At 50.8% G+C, this 14,720-nt stretch overlaps 1 protein-coding gene across 3 annotated transcripts in view; it reads left to right on the plus strand.

Annotated features, from left to right (window-relative positions):
• The first annotated feature begins 3,896 nt into the window (after positions 1 to 3,896).
• Positions 3,897 to 14,720, plus strand: part of KMT5B (lysine methyltransferase 5B) — a 59,219-nt gene continuing 48,395 nt past the window's right edge. Inside the window, exon 1 of one of the 3 annotated variants that reach the window (XM_025356830.1) lies at positions 3,897 to 4,319. The gene's annotated coding sequence lies outside the window, so the exon portion shown is untranslated. Of the gene's footprint in view, positions 4,320 to 4,380; positions 4,655 to 14,720 lie in introns of those variants that run through there. The other 2 variants (XM_025356831.1, XM_025356829.1) reach the window with 2 other exon arrangements.

Below are 14,720 nucleotides of genomic sequence, written 5' to 3' on the forward strand. Positions count from 1 at the left end.
AGGGGAGGGGAGGGGAGGGGAGGGGAGGGGAGGGGAGGGGAGAAAACTATGTCCTAGACTTGAGTGGTGGAAGGGTACCTGTTTGAGAGGTGGAAGGGTGTGGTAGGAGGGGGTTTTACTTTCGTGTGTGTCCCCCGGTTTAGCCATGTTATATCTGAAATGCCTATTAAGCATCGAAATGGTGGTGTCTGAAGTTCAGAGAAGTCCAGGCTGGAGAGAGAATTTGAGCATCTGAAACACATAAACAATTGTAAAGCTACAGAGGAACTTACTAAGGCCGGTCCAAGGAATGGACCTTTTCACAGGTGAGGGAATGGTGGGCTGACAGGCTACATCACTTGCCCCAAATTCCATGACTGGCAAACTGCAGAGCTGGGATTCAAACCCAGGTCAGACTCATGCCAACCTCTGTTGGCAGCTGCTGTCAAGTCTTGCTGCTGTTGACCAGGGGTCTCGGGTGTGTCACTTGACCTTTCAGTGGCTGTTTCTTTTTCTTTTTTTTTTTTTGAGACAGAGTCTCACTCTGTCGCCCAGGCTGGAGTGTAGTGGCATGATCTCGGCTCACGGCAACTTCCACCTTCCAGGTTCAAGCCATTTTCCTGCCTCAGCCCCCTGAGTAGCTGGGATTACAGGCGTGTGCCACCACATCCAGTTAATTTTTGTATTTTTAGTAGAGACGGGTTTCACCATGTCGGCCAGGTTGGTCTCAAACTCCTGAGCTCAGGAGATATGCCTGCCTTGGCATCCCAAAGTGCTGGGATTACAGGCATGAGCCACCACGCCCAGCTTTAGTGGCTGTTTCTTCTATTCAAGGACAGTGGCAGTGGAGGGGCAGGTGGAAGGCAAGAATGGTGCCGGGGGTAGTGGTGCTCAGCAATGTGACCAGGAAACCCGCCAGCCGCCCAGAGGGGCCACTGGGATAGCTGGGTACGCCCCACTCTGCCTCTGGTTTCAGACACCTGCTCCCATCAGAGTAGTCCTAGCTTCGGGGTGGGGTGGGGACCCGGGGCAGACGCATTTGCGGAGCACAGAAGACAACACATCACTTTACAATGAGAAGCAACCTGCCTCCAACCTGGAATTGTGGGGTCAACGTGACCTGTGGGCCATCCTAGTAGGCACAGGATCAAAGCAAGTGAATCCCTGCCATCCTGTCACTGGGTGAACCTGGCACTCGAGGAAAGGGAGTGAGAGAGCATAGCAGGGTGGGTAGCACTAGGCTGGAGTGCCCCTGGACACACCAGAGCCAGCCCTGCTAGGGAGACCAAAATAGACTTCATGGCCTCAGTCAGTGCCCTGGCAAGTGTGCCATTCCCAGGCCAGCTCCGGGCTAGGCTGGCACTCCTGGCCAGCCTCACGGTGCTTCCGGGGCCAGCCAGGCCCCTTCCGCTGACTCGGTCTTTCTTTAGAGCTGTTAATCCCTTTCGGTCCGGCCAGGCTGGGGAGGCCCCCCAGCCTCTGTGGCTCAGCTCTTCCACTTTGGGGTGTCTAGAGGTCTCCCAGTGTAAATACCAAAAGCTCCTGTCACACAGGGACTGGGCAGGTGCCTGGCCGCCTACTTCCTGCTCTCCCTCCCCTGCCAGCTGGCAGGAGGAGCCTCCAACTGGCCTCTCCTGTGGGAGTCTCCCTAGGGAGGGCTCTCCTGGGCTGTGCTCTCAGCCCAGCTTAGCCCTGGCTTCCCTGAGCGGGGACCCCCGAAGGCCTCAAGCCCCCTGCACGGCTCCACCAAGGTCCTGAACCCCAACTCAGCTCTGCCAGGAGCCCTGGCCTACCCTGGGCCTCTCAGCTGAGGCTGGAAGAGCAGCTGGCAACGTAGGGGGATTGAGGGAAGAATGGACACAGAACTGGGTGCCTGGGAGCAGGCTGGGCTTGGGTTTGCTCATCTGTGTCCCTGCCAGGCTGTGGGCCCAGCCTTGCAAGGTGCCCAGAACACTTGACTTGGCATCGGGCAGTGAATACAAGGAAGTGCCTGCATCTTGGGAGTATGGGGGCTTCAGAGGACTCAGGATTTGACATTCACCCTGAAGGGCATGTGGAGACACCTCTATGCTGGGGTGGGCTCTGGAAAGGTGGGAGTGGGGAGGACATCGGTTTTGGGGACTCTGGAGGGCTGCTCAGGCATAGCTGGACTTGGGGGCCTGAGACCGAGGTAGACTTAGAGCCAGATGGTGTTTCCTCAGTGAGCTCGCCTCCCGTGGGCATTCGGTGGTGGGCGTGGCAAAGGCAGTCTCGGTGTTTCTGGGGTGCAAGCTGAGTATTTGGAGCCAGGCACTATGAAAATCTTGGAAAGTTTCTGATAAACCAGAAACCAAGAACACCAAAGCAATCACTTGCTAGCTGCGTCTGCAAAGACGAACGTGGCAGAGTGGATTCTGCTGCCACAGATGACGCTGCTTTTAGTGAAAGGGCAGACAGGAGAGGCGCCCACCGCCCAACCCTGAGTCGGCCTCCAGAGGGAGGAAGCTGCTGATGGTGCAGGTGAGGGCAGTGGGAGGAGCTCTGTTTTGAAGATGAGACCTGCTTCCGCCTCCATCAGCCATGTGCCCCCAGCGAGTCACCGTGCCTCAGTTTCCCTCTGTGGAAGGCCGTAAGGAGCATCATGTTTACCAGCCAAAGTCGAGGTCGAGGATAAGGGCAAATAAGGGAGGCGCTTGCGTCAGTGTTAGTTGGACTTAGCCCAGTCCTTGTGTTAGGTGGTCGTCCACGGCCTCCATTCATCATCCTTCGTGGAGGATGATGGCCCTGGAGCCGCAGGGGAAAACTAAGGCAGACTGCGGCTCTTCCGGGCATCTGACTGAGCTGCCTGCCCTGCCGCCCTGCCCGCCTCCTCTCTATGGCAAGGGCAGCCTCTCTCCCCTCCCAGGGCCTTGACACTGACTGGTCCCACTGTCCATACAAGTCCTAGCCACCCCCTTTTACCAACACGCTCAAATTCACCCTCCAGGTCTGCGCTTCCTCGGGTTACCTGCCGGCACCAAGTTCCGGGCATCTGCACGCCTATGCCAACCTCAACTTCTTGGAGGTCCTCCGCACCCGCCTCCTGATTTATTCTGCATTTTTCACCCGAATGCTGGATGAGGGCTCTGGCTCAAGCCCTGACTACTTGTCACAGAGGTCACGGAACTCCCCGTGCCTCAGTTTCCCTAGGTATAAAGTAGGACCCACATGGTTCCCACCTCCGGGGGTTGTCCTGAGGCGTGAGAGGGAGGATGCGCGGAGGCCCTGGGCAGCCCCGCAGGGGTCGGGCGTGCGCTCGTCGTTGTTCTGTTGTCTGAACTGCAAGATCGATGTCCAGGCAAGCTTCGCAGCTCCCCCGCTCGCAGGGGGCCCGGCCCGTCAGGATCTCCCCGCCAGCCCGGGCTCCCCGAGGAGGGGTCGCACGGCCAGCGCGTAGGGCACACCCGGAGTGGGGCGGAGCGTGGCGCGGGGCGCAATGGGTGTTGGGGGCGGCGGGGCCAGCGGGGGGCCAGGCCGAGGCGCGCCCGCTCTCCTCCTCCCTCGCATGCTCCGCGCAGGAACGCTCAGCCTGCCCACATGGTCTTAGGGTGCATCTGCTGCCAGTGACCCCCATTCCCACAACAAAGAAGCTCGCCTGCCTGGGGCCAATTCCCTCGGCGCAACCGGGAGGCGCGGCGGGCAAAGGGGGTCCCCTTCCCCAGGTCTGCAGCCCGAGAGGCTGGCTCCAGAGCCATCCCTGGAAGGGGCAGGTGTGCAACAACCCAGGGCCCGAGAGAGCCACCGGGGCCCCGCGGGAACCGGGACCGGAACGCAGTCGCGTAAAGGCGGCAGGGGACCCTAAGGTGGCGCCCGTGGGGCGCGGGCGACGCCGCCTCAGCCGCGATTTAAAGGGCAGCGACGGCGGAGGGATACCAGCCGCCGCCAGGCCGGCCGCGGATCCCTCCGCCACGAGGGGAGGCGACGGCCAGCTCTGAATCGCCCTTTGTCCCTCCGCCGTCGGGAGCGCCCGGCGCGGAACTCGCTCCCCGCGCGTGCCCGCGTCCCGCACAGAGCTCCGTGGAAGTGCCGCGGCGGCTGGGCCCGGCGGGAGGCGCGCGCACACTGTGGCGCTCGCGCGGCACGGTGTCCCTCCGCCGTCGAGGCCGCGGCCTCCTTTTCGTATCCTTCCACCGTGCCCGGGCGGGGTTCGGGCGGCTCACCGGGGGCGGCGGCGCGGCGGCGGTGCGGGCGGCGGGGCTGCGGGGCGATGAGGTGAGGACGCCCGGGGACCGGAGGCGGCACCGCGCGGCGCACGGACGTGGGACGCGAAGTCCTGAACCCGGCGGACGCTTTTCGTACGGGAGGCCGTGCGCGAGGCGGAGGTGAGACCCCGGGTGGCGGGGCGCGGGAGCCGGCGCCGGAGGTGCGGCGAATCGAGGCCGGGGGCGCGGGGGGCGCGGCGGCGGCGGCGACCGGTTGGGGGCGGGGGGCTTGGCCGCCGTGGGGACTCATTTTTCCCGTCAGCGGAGGGAGCAGGCGGTGCTGCGGTCCGCGCCGCCATCTTGGATTTTACTCTCCATTTTTCTCTGGAATTATTTTTGGTGATTAATTTTCTGGGGGGACTGGGACGTGGGGCCCGGCGGCGCGGCCCCGCATCGCAGCGGCCGGGCAGCAGGGCCTCGGACGCGCCCCGAGAAGGAGCGGGGCGGCGCGGGCGGTGAGTCGGGGGAGGGGCGGGCGCCGGCGAGGGTGTGCTGGGGGCGGCCTTGGCGACGGGGCGGGCGGGGACGTGGGGGACCGCGGGCCGGGGCCGGTCGCAGGGCCGCCGGGGCCAAGGCGGGTGGGGCAGGGGCCGGGCGCAAGCGGCTGGGCGCGGGGGGCGGGGCTGCGGCCAGGCCGGTGCGGGGCCGGCGCGGGGCCTGCAGTGGTGGCCGCGGCCGGAAGGGAGCGGTAGCGGCCGCCGGGCAGCGTCGGGGCCGGGCCCGCGGCCGCACGAGGGGAGCAGCCCCGTCGCTCGCGATTGGGGGACTCTGTTTTCCCTTTTCTCCAATGGGCAGCCGTGAACCGTCTCGCCCAATCTGCTCCCACTGTCGGCGCTGAACTTTTTGTTTTTGTTTTGGCCCAAGCGCATTTCGGAGCCCTCCCGAGCTCGTCCTGCAGCCCACCCTCCTCCCCGACGGCGCTTCTGGCCGTGGCCCGGCGCCCCACGGCCGCTGCCTCCCCTTTGTGCTGTATCCGCTCTCCCTTGGTTCCCTGGTGTGTGTCTGTCCTTCCACGTATCCGCGGATGATGTGCACCGTTGTCACCTCCGCCTTGGAAGGAGGAACAGGCAGGTTTTCACAATGACAGCTCGATGCAACTTGCTGGATTAAGATAGAAACAAGTTGGGTGCTGAGAAGTTCAGTCTATTTGGGTTTATTAACCCGGGTCTGGTGCAGTAACTTAGGATCTATTAAGCGGTGGAACTTTAGGAATTAATTTTTAAGTATTTGTCAAATGAAATTTATCTGGAGTGAGGGTAGTTTTCCTTAGAATAGAGGGCTGATGAATTAATTTGACTGTGATTCTTTGTGATGTGGCCCTTTTTCGATTTAAACCAGTTTGATATAAAGTGGAGTCGAGGATGGCCATATAGGTCTGAACTCTGCTGTGTAGGGTCTTCAGAGGAAGCAGTTGCCAGCTATAAGTTTTTTCCCTTAGTCTTTAATATTGAGAACACGTTAATATTGAGAATACTGTTAATTAGTAGTAAAAACAAATATTTTGAAAAGGGAGGAGGAAACCACTTTTGCCTGAAATAATCACAGATAAATTGTGCATGTTGAAATACATAAATTGCTGCTTGCTGTAGATATAGATTTATTGTGTATCTGAAGGTTTAGCAATTTGAATCAGAGGTGTGGCCCTGTCCCTCTTGGAGCGCCTTATATTCCGAGGTTAGAGTCCACAAACGCTCTAATCCCGGCATGTGTGGGAACTCCAGCCCATTTTTCACTTTGTAATCTCTAAACATTCTACATTCTGGTCCCTCTCCCAAGCTCTGTCTCCAGTAGCTTCCCATGCGTGGTCCCTGTAGGCCGTGCCCTGCCTGGCATCCCTCCACCCCTTTTCTCCACCTTGTGCACATTCGTCCTTCAGAAAGGCCCCGTGAGAATGTTGCCTCCTGGTGAAACCTTCACACACACAGCCGTTGGGGTGGTTTCTTGTGAGCTTTTGAGTCTAGTGTTATCTCATCCGCCCACGGGCAGGTACAGAGTAGATGCTCATAGACACTTAATGAATGGGTTAATTTATTAATCTCCAAGTTGTCAAGCTTAATAGTTTGTATTAGTTTCTCAAAGTAAATCTACTTTAATGTTATTTACAAACATCATTATATCTTAAAAACTGAGCTGGAGAGTGAAGGGAATATGGTAGATACTTCTTCAATAAGAGAGTAAGGTAGGGCTTGATTCTTTATCCATGATCATTTCCAGGTGCTCTCGCGCCTGTATTTTCATCTGCCGTCCCAAACACCCTGAATTGCTCATGCGCTGAACTTTTCATTCTCACAGCGAATGCCAGGGGGCAGTACTGGGGAATGTGGATGGAGGGTAGCGGACTCTTGAGAGGGAGAGACGCGTGTGAAGGAGTGTCCCGGTGTCTGCGTGTCTTTCAGCAGGGAGTTTGGTGGGTGGGGGATGTTGTTTCGTGATTTTTCTCTTGGGTTGTTTAAAAGGGGGGTTGAATCTGGTTTTCCTTTACCTGAGTATCAGTTTGTGGGTTTATAGGGCCTGGGTTCGTGGCGAGGTTGTGTGACAAAGAGATTTGTGTGTGTGGCATCTAAGCAGCTCCCTGTCCACAGGAATGCCCTTCCCATGGCTTACAGAGAAAATCCTTTCAGATAAATCGCCGTGGTCCCATTATTTCGTGTTTCTGTGTACCATGTATGAGCTTTACTTTCTCTCCATTGGCAAAATCCTTCTCCGTGGGCAGGAGTTCCCCGACTGTGTCAGCCCTGGAACACTCTAATGGAATCTTCCGCACACTTTTAAGGACAGGGACCACGTGTCCTCCCTCCACTCCATCACCCTGTTGGCTATAATACTGCATGTTAAGTAAATGCAGGAGACGGTCCATTATGTGTGTGGATGGGGTTGGTTTGGGACTACCTGGTCTCCGAATGAGACAGACTTAAACACCGGGCCGTCTTCTTAGGGCTGTATGTCAAATGATGACTGCTGTATAGAAGTATAATTTTAGGAATAGTTGAAGGACCGTGGAATAAGAATCAATACCATTCTCTGCTCTGTCACTGTTTGTATAAGTCATTGATAGGGCCTAGTCTCCGTCTACAAAACGACTAAACCTCTCAGGTCACTTCCAATCCAAAATTATGTTAATACTTTATCTTTTACACTTCAATGCCATCCTATTTTCTCTTAAGAATGATTTTAATCATATTTTGACATCTCTCTAATTACCTTACTTAGTTCATATGCTTGTTTCTTGTAGTTTTACCTCCTTTTTTTGAAATGTCATTATGAGATAATCAGTTGAATTTTAGAATTGAGAGACTAGGGTATCAGTGCCCCCGCCCAAAGCTTGATTGGGGGCCTGTATGGCTCCTGCAATGCCGGTTGCACCTCTGTAAGCTGTCTTAGTTTGTCTGTTTTAATAGCACACTGAAGAAAATAGTACCTAGATCCAGGGATCATTTGCTGGTGATAAACCTCTAGGTGGTACACGTGGCTCAAGCACTGGAGTAAACCCCAGGCTACAGTTTAAAAGATGGTTTTAGACCTAGCCTTATGACTTAGTAGCACTTTGAGTTTAGGAAAGCAATTTGTTTCTGAGCTTTAACTTCCTTGTTGTAGTGCTAATACTTGTCTCACCTGATAGGGTTGCTGAGCTAGCGAATCCCGAGTCCTGCATGTTACCAGAACGAGTAGAAACCGAATGCGTGTGTTCTGACACCTGTGTTTCTACCTTGTGCCACCTTTACAGGAATGCCTGATCAGCAGATCTCTAAAGGCACTGGGCTTGCCTCTCAAGCCTTACGCAAAAGGCCCCTTCAGTGAAGGGTCATTCTGTTTCGTATTCTGTACTTTTCTACCCTGTACTCAGGTAACTTTGTTTTCCCCACATGCATCCCTTTGGTTTTCGTCCCTGACTCACGTAGTAGCCCTGACTGATTTTCCTGAAAGTAGACGCTCTCCCGCGCCCTCTAGTGTTCCCTGAAAATGACTAGTATTCCAGCACCACGAACAGTGCCTGGTGGCTCTGGGAGGTTCTTCATAAATTTGTTGAACTGAGTGGATTCTAGGTCGGCCGGATGAATTATTTGCCTGTCTGATTTGTGTAACAGGGTTGAAATATCTGATACATTTTAATGATCTCTGAGGGGTATTTTTATTTTTGAGGAAATGCTTATGTTGCATCATATGGAGAAATAGATATTTTTAGTAAGAAAACCAATCTGATTTTAGGAAGCTGGAGTTTTCCTCACTGAGAAGTAAAAGGTGGCTTGATCCTTCAGCCAGTGGGCCAGTGGCACCATAGGAAACCCCTCCTTCTCTCTCCCCCTTGGAAAGGAAACAAAACCAGACGTCATTCAGGGTCCTGGAGGGTTTAGAGGAAATATTTGTTTGGTGCATATAAGTATGTACCAGGAGGGGTTTTGACCCAAAAAAGGTGTTTTTTGTTTGTTTCTTTTTGAGACTGGGTCTTGTAGCCTCCCATGCTGGAGAGCAGTGACATAATCCCAGCTCACTGCAGCCTCAATCTCCTGGGCTCAAGCAGTCCTCCCGCCTTGGCCTCCCAAAGTGCTGGGATTATACGATGAGCTGCCATGTCTGGCCTCATTTTTATATTTATAATTTTGATTTATTTTTTCTTGATCATCCCATCTCAAGTCCATTCTCATATTAGTCTCTCTCCTAGCATCCTGTTTTTCTTACAGCTTGCACCAGATTGATAATCACATATTTATGTCTCTTCCCACAGTATGCTGTGATCTCTACGCAGTCAGGAACCTTGTCTATTTTGTGCTAGAGTTTTACTCCTCAAATATGGGGGCAAAGTGTTTTTTTGTTTGTTTGTTTTTGTTTTTTTGAGACAGAGTGTCGCTCTGTTGCCCAGGCTGGAGTGCAGTGGTGTGATCTCAACTCACTGCAGCCTCTATCTCCCAGATCCCAGTTCATGCAATTCTCCTGCCTCAGCCTCCCGAGTGGCTGGGATTACAGCCACGCACCACCACACCCAACTAACTTTTCTATCTTTAGTAGAGACAGGGTTTCACCATTTTGGCCAGCCTGGTCTTGAACTGACCACGTGATTCACCCACCTTGGCCTCCCGAAGTGCTGAGATTACTGGTGTGAACCACCGTGCCTGGCCTGGGCAAAGTGTGTTTAAAAATTTGTTTGGGGCCAGGCGTGGTGACTCACGCCTGTAATCCCAGCCCTTTGGGAGGCCGAGGCGGGTGAATCGTGTGGTCAGGAGTTCAAGACCAACCTGGCCAACATGGTAAAACCCTGTCTCTACTAAAAATACAAAAATTAGCTGGGCATGATGGTGGGCACCTGTAATTCCAGCTACTCGGGAGTCTGAGACAGAGAATTCCTTAAACCCGGGAGGCGGAGGTTGCAGTGAGCAGAGATCGTGCCACTGCACTCCAGCCTGGGCGACAGAATGAGACAGCGTCTAAAAAAATAAATAATTTGGGTCATTATTGTGTTGCCTTTTTTTTTTTTTTTTTTGAGATGGAGTCTCGCTCTGTTGCCCAAGCTGGAGTGCAGTGGGTCGATCTTGGTTCTACACAACCTCTGCCCCCTGGGTTCAAGCAGTTCTCCTGCCTCAGCCTCCCGAGTAGCTGGGACTACAGGCAAGCGCCACCATGCCTGGCTAACTTTTGTATTTTTAGTAGAGATGGGGTTTCACTATGTTGGTGAGGCTGGTCTCGAACTCTTGACCTTCTGATCTGTCTGCCTCAACCTCTCAAAGTGCTGGGATTACAGGTGTGAGCCACCGTGCCCGGCCTGTGTTGGTTTTTTGTGTGATATTAAGAGTACACAGTCTCTCAATCTGGACTTGGCTTCATTTTTTCTTTTTTTCCTAATTCTCTAAGTTTTGTTCTCATTTGTAAAATGGGAATGATAGTATTGAATGTGTGTTAAAGAACTCTGATGTGTGTATCTTCTTTTATAGGGTGTGAAAATAATCTGTTTGACCAGCTACATCACAAACTAAACTGTGTTGTAAGAAAGTCTGTAGTCCAGTCTGTCATCCCTCTGAATGTTTACGATGGGAGGTGTAGCTTGGCATGATTTTTAATCATGCGTGTTGTTGCCAGAAGTTAAGTTCCTTCTCTTTGGGAACTGTAGGGAAAGCAGAACTGGTGCTCAGCCTTGTGTCATAATTATTCTTTTGCACATTTGTTCTTTTTTAAATAGGTGAGGTGATGAGGTTTTTTTTTTTTTTTTTTTCCCCCCATGTGTGACTTATGGTGGGGAGGAATGGAAGGGAAATTTCTACTTGATTCAAGTTTTGTATAGAATGTTTCTGGCCTGCTTTGCTTTTGCCTTAGTTACTTGCAAGGGGAGACCTTAATTTGTTAGCAGTTTGTGCTCTTTTAAATCTTGTGCCAAACCTAGCAGGGAGGCCCTCTTTTCATTGTACTGATGGGGCGTCGGTGAGGTTAAATAACTTTTAACCTCAGGCTGCTGGGGTAAGGATGAAGCTAGGGTGGGACAGGTGCTTTGACTGCAGAGCCACATCCTTAATCCCTGTGCGGGCTGCCTCTGCAAAGCCCACCAGCCGGCAAACTCAAAGCAGCCTGTAACGTCCAGCCCAAGAACCACCTTTTGGAAGTTTTTCCTAACACTTGTCCTTGCCCAGTAAAAATCTTTGATGTATTTCTTGTAACTTCTGACAGAAACTGTGACCTGTACAGGCCGTACTTACAGACGTTTGACACTAGGTGGCATCTGTTTCTGGAAACGTGAATGGCTGTTTGGGTCCTAGACAAAACTGTAACAAAGAAAGCATCCTTGATTTTATTTTTAGGCACTGCTAGGTAAGCAGATGGATCTAATGTGGAGAGATGGGGAATCCGGCATTTTTGTTTTCTTCTGGAAGTTTTTTTGAGGACTTCCCTCAACAACCCCATCAGTGAAAACCTTTGTTTTAAACTATCTACTGAGATGAAGACATGGAGTCTTTCTTACATGAAATCCCTCATCGTAAATACATATTGAATGTGATACGTAAGAATGAAGCAATATTTTCTGTGATAAGGCAATAAGGAGTTTCTTACGTGTCTGGTTGTAGATTAGTAGCCAAATAAGTAAGTTTAAGAATTGTGCATGTCTGATCATAAACTTACCAGTGGTGGGTAGTTTGCTGCTTAAAATGTTTTGCTCAAGGAGAAATTCTAATAGTTTCAGTTTTTATTGTAAGTTTTAATATAAATAGAAAACTGTTCAATCATAATGCTTTTCAGGAAGATCATGGTTATCTGGCCTAGCACAGTGTGTGAGTAATCAGAGGCATAATTAAGAGGCTAGCTCTATTTTCAAAATCCATATAACTCAGTAGCTGTATTTTATACCTTCAGTTGAAGGATACTGTATGATTTAAACTTTTTATTTATTTACATTTTTAAAGGTGAAGTCTCACTCTGTCACCCAGGCTGGAGTGCAGTGGCATGATCATAGCTCACTGCAGCCTCTACTTTCTGGACTCCCATGATCCTTCAGCCTCCTGAGTAGCAGGGACTGAAGTTGCGCACCAGCACAGCTGGCTACCTTTTTGTTTTTGTTTTTTTTTGGTGGAGATGAGGGTCTCACTTTGTTGCCCAGTCTTTAAAAACTTGTTTTAAATACACTGTTTTTGAAGTTGTTTAAAATCTTTTTTCCTGTGGCATGTTGGAATTTTATATATTTTTGGAGCGTGGTAACTGTAAAGCATTTCTACTTTGGTTTAGTTTTTCGTAATCTCTGTTAGTTTCCTGTGGTCGCTGTAACAAATTCCATAAACTTAGTGGCTTAAAACAACAGAAATGGGCTGAGCGCCGTGGCTCACACCTGTAATCCCAGCACTTTGGGAGGCCAAGGTGGGCAGATCACTTGAGGTCAGGAGTTCGAGACCATCCTGGCCAACATGGCGAAACCCCATCTCTACTAAAAATACAAAAATCGGCTGGGCGTGGCAGCAGGTGCCTATAATCCCATCTACTCAGAAGGCTGAGGCAGAAGAAATTGCTGGAACCCGGGAGGTGGCGGTTACGGTGAGCTGAGATCGCACCTCTGCCTCCAGCCTAGGCAACACAGTGAGACTCCGTGTCAAAACACCAACAACAACAACAACAAGCCAGAAGTGTATTCTCTCTCAGTTCTCGAGGCCAGAAGTTCAGTATCAGTTTCACTGGGCCAAAATCAAGGCATTGGCAGGGCTGTGGAGGGAAGCTGCTCTTTGCTTCTTCCAGCCTCTGGTGGCTGCAGCATTCCTTCACCTGTGGCCACATCACTCCAGTCTGCTTCACCTTTTGTTCTTTGTGAGGTGTCAAATCTCCCTCTGCCTCTTATAAAGTCATTTGGGTGGCATTTAAGGCTTACCCAGATAATCTAGGATAATCTCTTTTATCTCAAAAACTTTTATAACATCTTCAAAGACCATTTTCATTATAAGGTAACATTCACAGGCTCCAGAGGTTAGGAGCCAATGTCTCTGGGGGCCGTTTTCCACCATACTGCGGTCTGCTTTAGAGCTGTTAGCTCAACAAGTTTAGTCTTTTTCAAGACTTAGTGATGGTGTCTGTGGCCATCATTTTATTCTGAAAGGGCAGTGGGTGAAGCATTCTGCCTTGGTGGTAGGTAAACTGCTCAGCTTCAGACCCCATTCCCTTGGTGGCCTGAGTGAGGGCATTACCACCTGAGGGGACTTGGGAAAGCTGTTGAATTGGGTGAAGCAGAATGCATCCAAGCTTGACCCTGTGAAAGCTACAGAAGGAAAGTAGGAATGATAATATCATGGACATTTGTAATTATTTGCAAGTATAGAGACATATTCTTTGCTATGGAGTTGATGGTGCTGGATACCTGATTAGCATTTGAATTAGCATGACGCTCTAGTTTTAAAATAAAGGCTCTGCCCTGGGTAGAAGCATAATTGTGAATTCAGGGAAATGAAAATCCGAAGGCTTTTCTGTTTTCATAATACTAGCACCAGTTGAACTACTCTGACAAGTCACCTAGCTTCTCAATTGAGACAGCAATATTTATAGGAGCAAGTTTTAAGGTTACAGGTATGAACGTGAATTTATGATAGTTTTCTAACAAATTAGCAACTGAGAAATTGCCCCGTCAAGCAATGTTACGGTGTTATGATGGAATATTGATCACAAATGTTTCTGATAGCTTTGCAGGGCTTCTTATATTGGCCTAATTGCTGGGATTGATACCATAGGATTCCATGGAGCCTTAGTTATTGCACTATTGATTGCAGATGGATTTGGAATAGTCATTGATAAAGACTGATTTGGAATTCTTTGATATCAAGTCCTTTTGTAATTTTAGATTTAGGAGAACTAAAAACTGATTCCGCTTATGTGTAGCAGTTCGTTTGAGAATAGAAAGGGGATGTGATATGAATGAACCTATGTCTGGTCTTGTGCTGGATTCTAATGATATGAAAGTGTATGGGGCTGGGTGTGGTGCCTCACGCCTGTAATCCCAGCACTTTGGGAGGCCTAGGTGGGGAAATCACGAGGTCAGGAGTTTGAGACCAGCCTGACCAACATGGTGAAACCTCGTCTCTACCAAAAATACAAAAATTAGCTGAGTGTGGTGGCGCGGCACCTGTAATCCCAGCTACTCAGGAGGCTGAGGCAGGAGAATCGCTTGAACCCAGGAGGCAGAGGTTGCAGTGAGCTGAGATTGTGCTACTGCACTACAGCCTGGGTGACAGAGCTAGACTCCGTCTAAAAGAAAAAAAGTTTATCATAGAATTACCGTATGACCCGGCAATTCTACTTCTGGGTGTATCATCAAAAGAATTAAAGCGGGTACTCAAACAGGTATCTTGTACACACATGTTCTCACCAGGATTATTCAGCCAAAACATGGAAATAAGGCCGGGTGCGGTGGCTCATGCCTGTAATCCCAGCACTTTGGGAGGCTGAGGCAAGCAGATCACGAGGGCAGGAGTTCACAACCAGCCTGACCAACATGATGAAACCCCGTCTCTACTAAAAATAGAAAAAGTAGCTGGGTGTGGTGGTGCGCACCTGTAATCCCAGCTACTCAGGAGGCTGAGGCAGGAGAATCGCTTGACCCTGGGAGGCAAGGGTTGCAGTGAACCGAGATTGAGCCACTGCACTCCAGCCTGGGCAACAGAGCGAGACTTTGTCTCAAAAAAAAAAAAAAAAAAAAAAAAGGTGTATCTTAGCTAGTAGGGAAGGCAGGTGTTATGAAATAATTACACAGAGTAGTGAGTATGGTTGTAATAAGCACCATGCTGAGAAACGTTAAGGGGTTCAAATGTATAACAAGGAAATCTATGTAGCTGGAGAAGTGGGGTTGGGCAGGGGCTGATAAGCAGTTTGGCAGCACCCCAAGTGCAAAGGCCCTGTGGTGGGAAGCTGCCAAGCTGTTTCCTTTTCCTTTGTGTAAGTATCTTTAATATTCTGTTACAAAAGTCACACATGTTTATTTTGAAAAGTTGAACATATAACAGGTAAACATTGCTTGTGATCTCATTCTCCAGTGTAATCTCAGTCACTGTTAACCAGTGGTGTACTGAATTG

Source organism: Theropithecus gelada, chromosome 14 (genome assembly GCF_003255815.1).
Source record: "Theropithecus gelada isolate Dixy chromosome 14, Tgel_1.0, whole genome shotgun sequence".
Classification (NCBI taxonomy): Eukaryota; Metazoa; Chordata; class Mammalia; order Primates; family Cercopithecidae; genus Theropithecus; species Theropithecus gelada.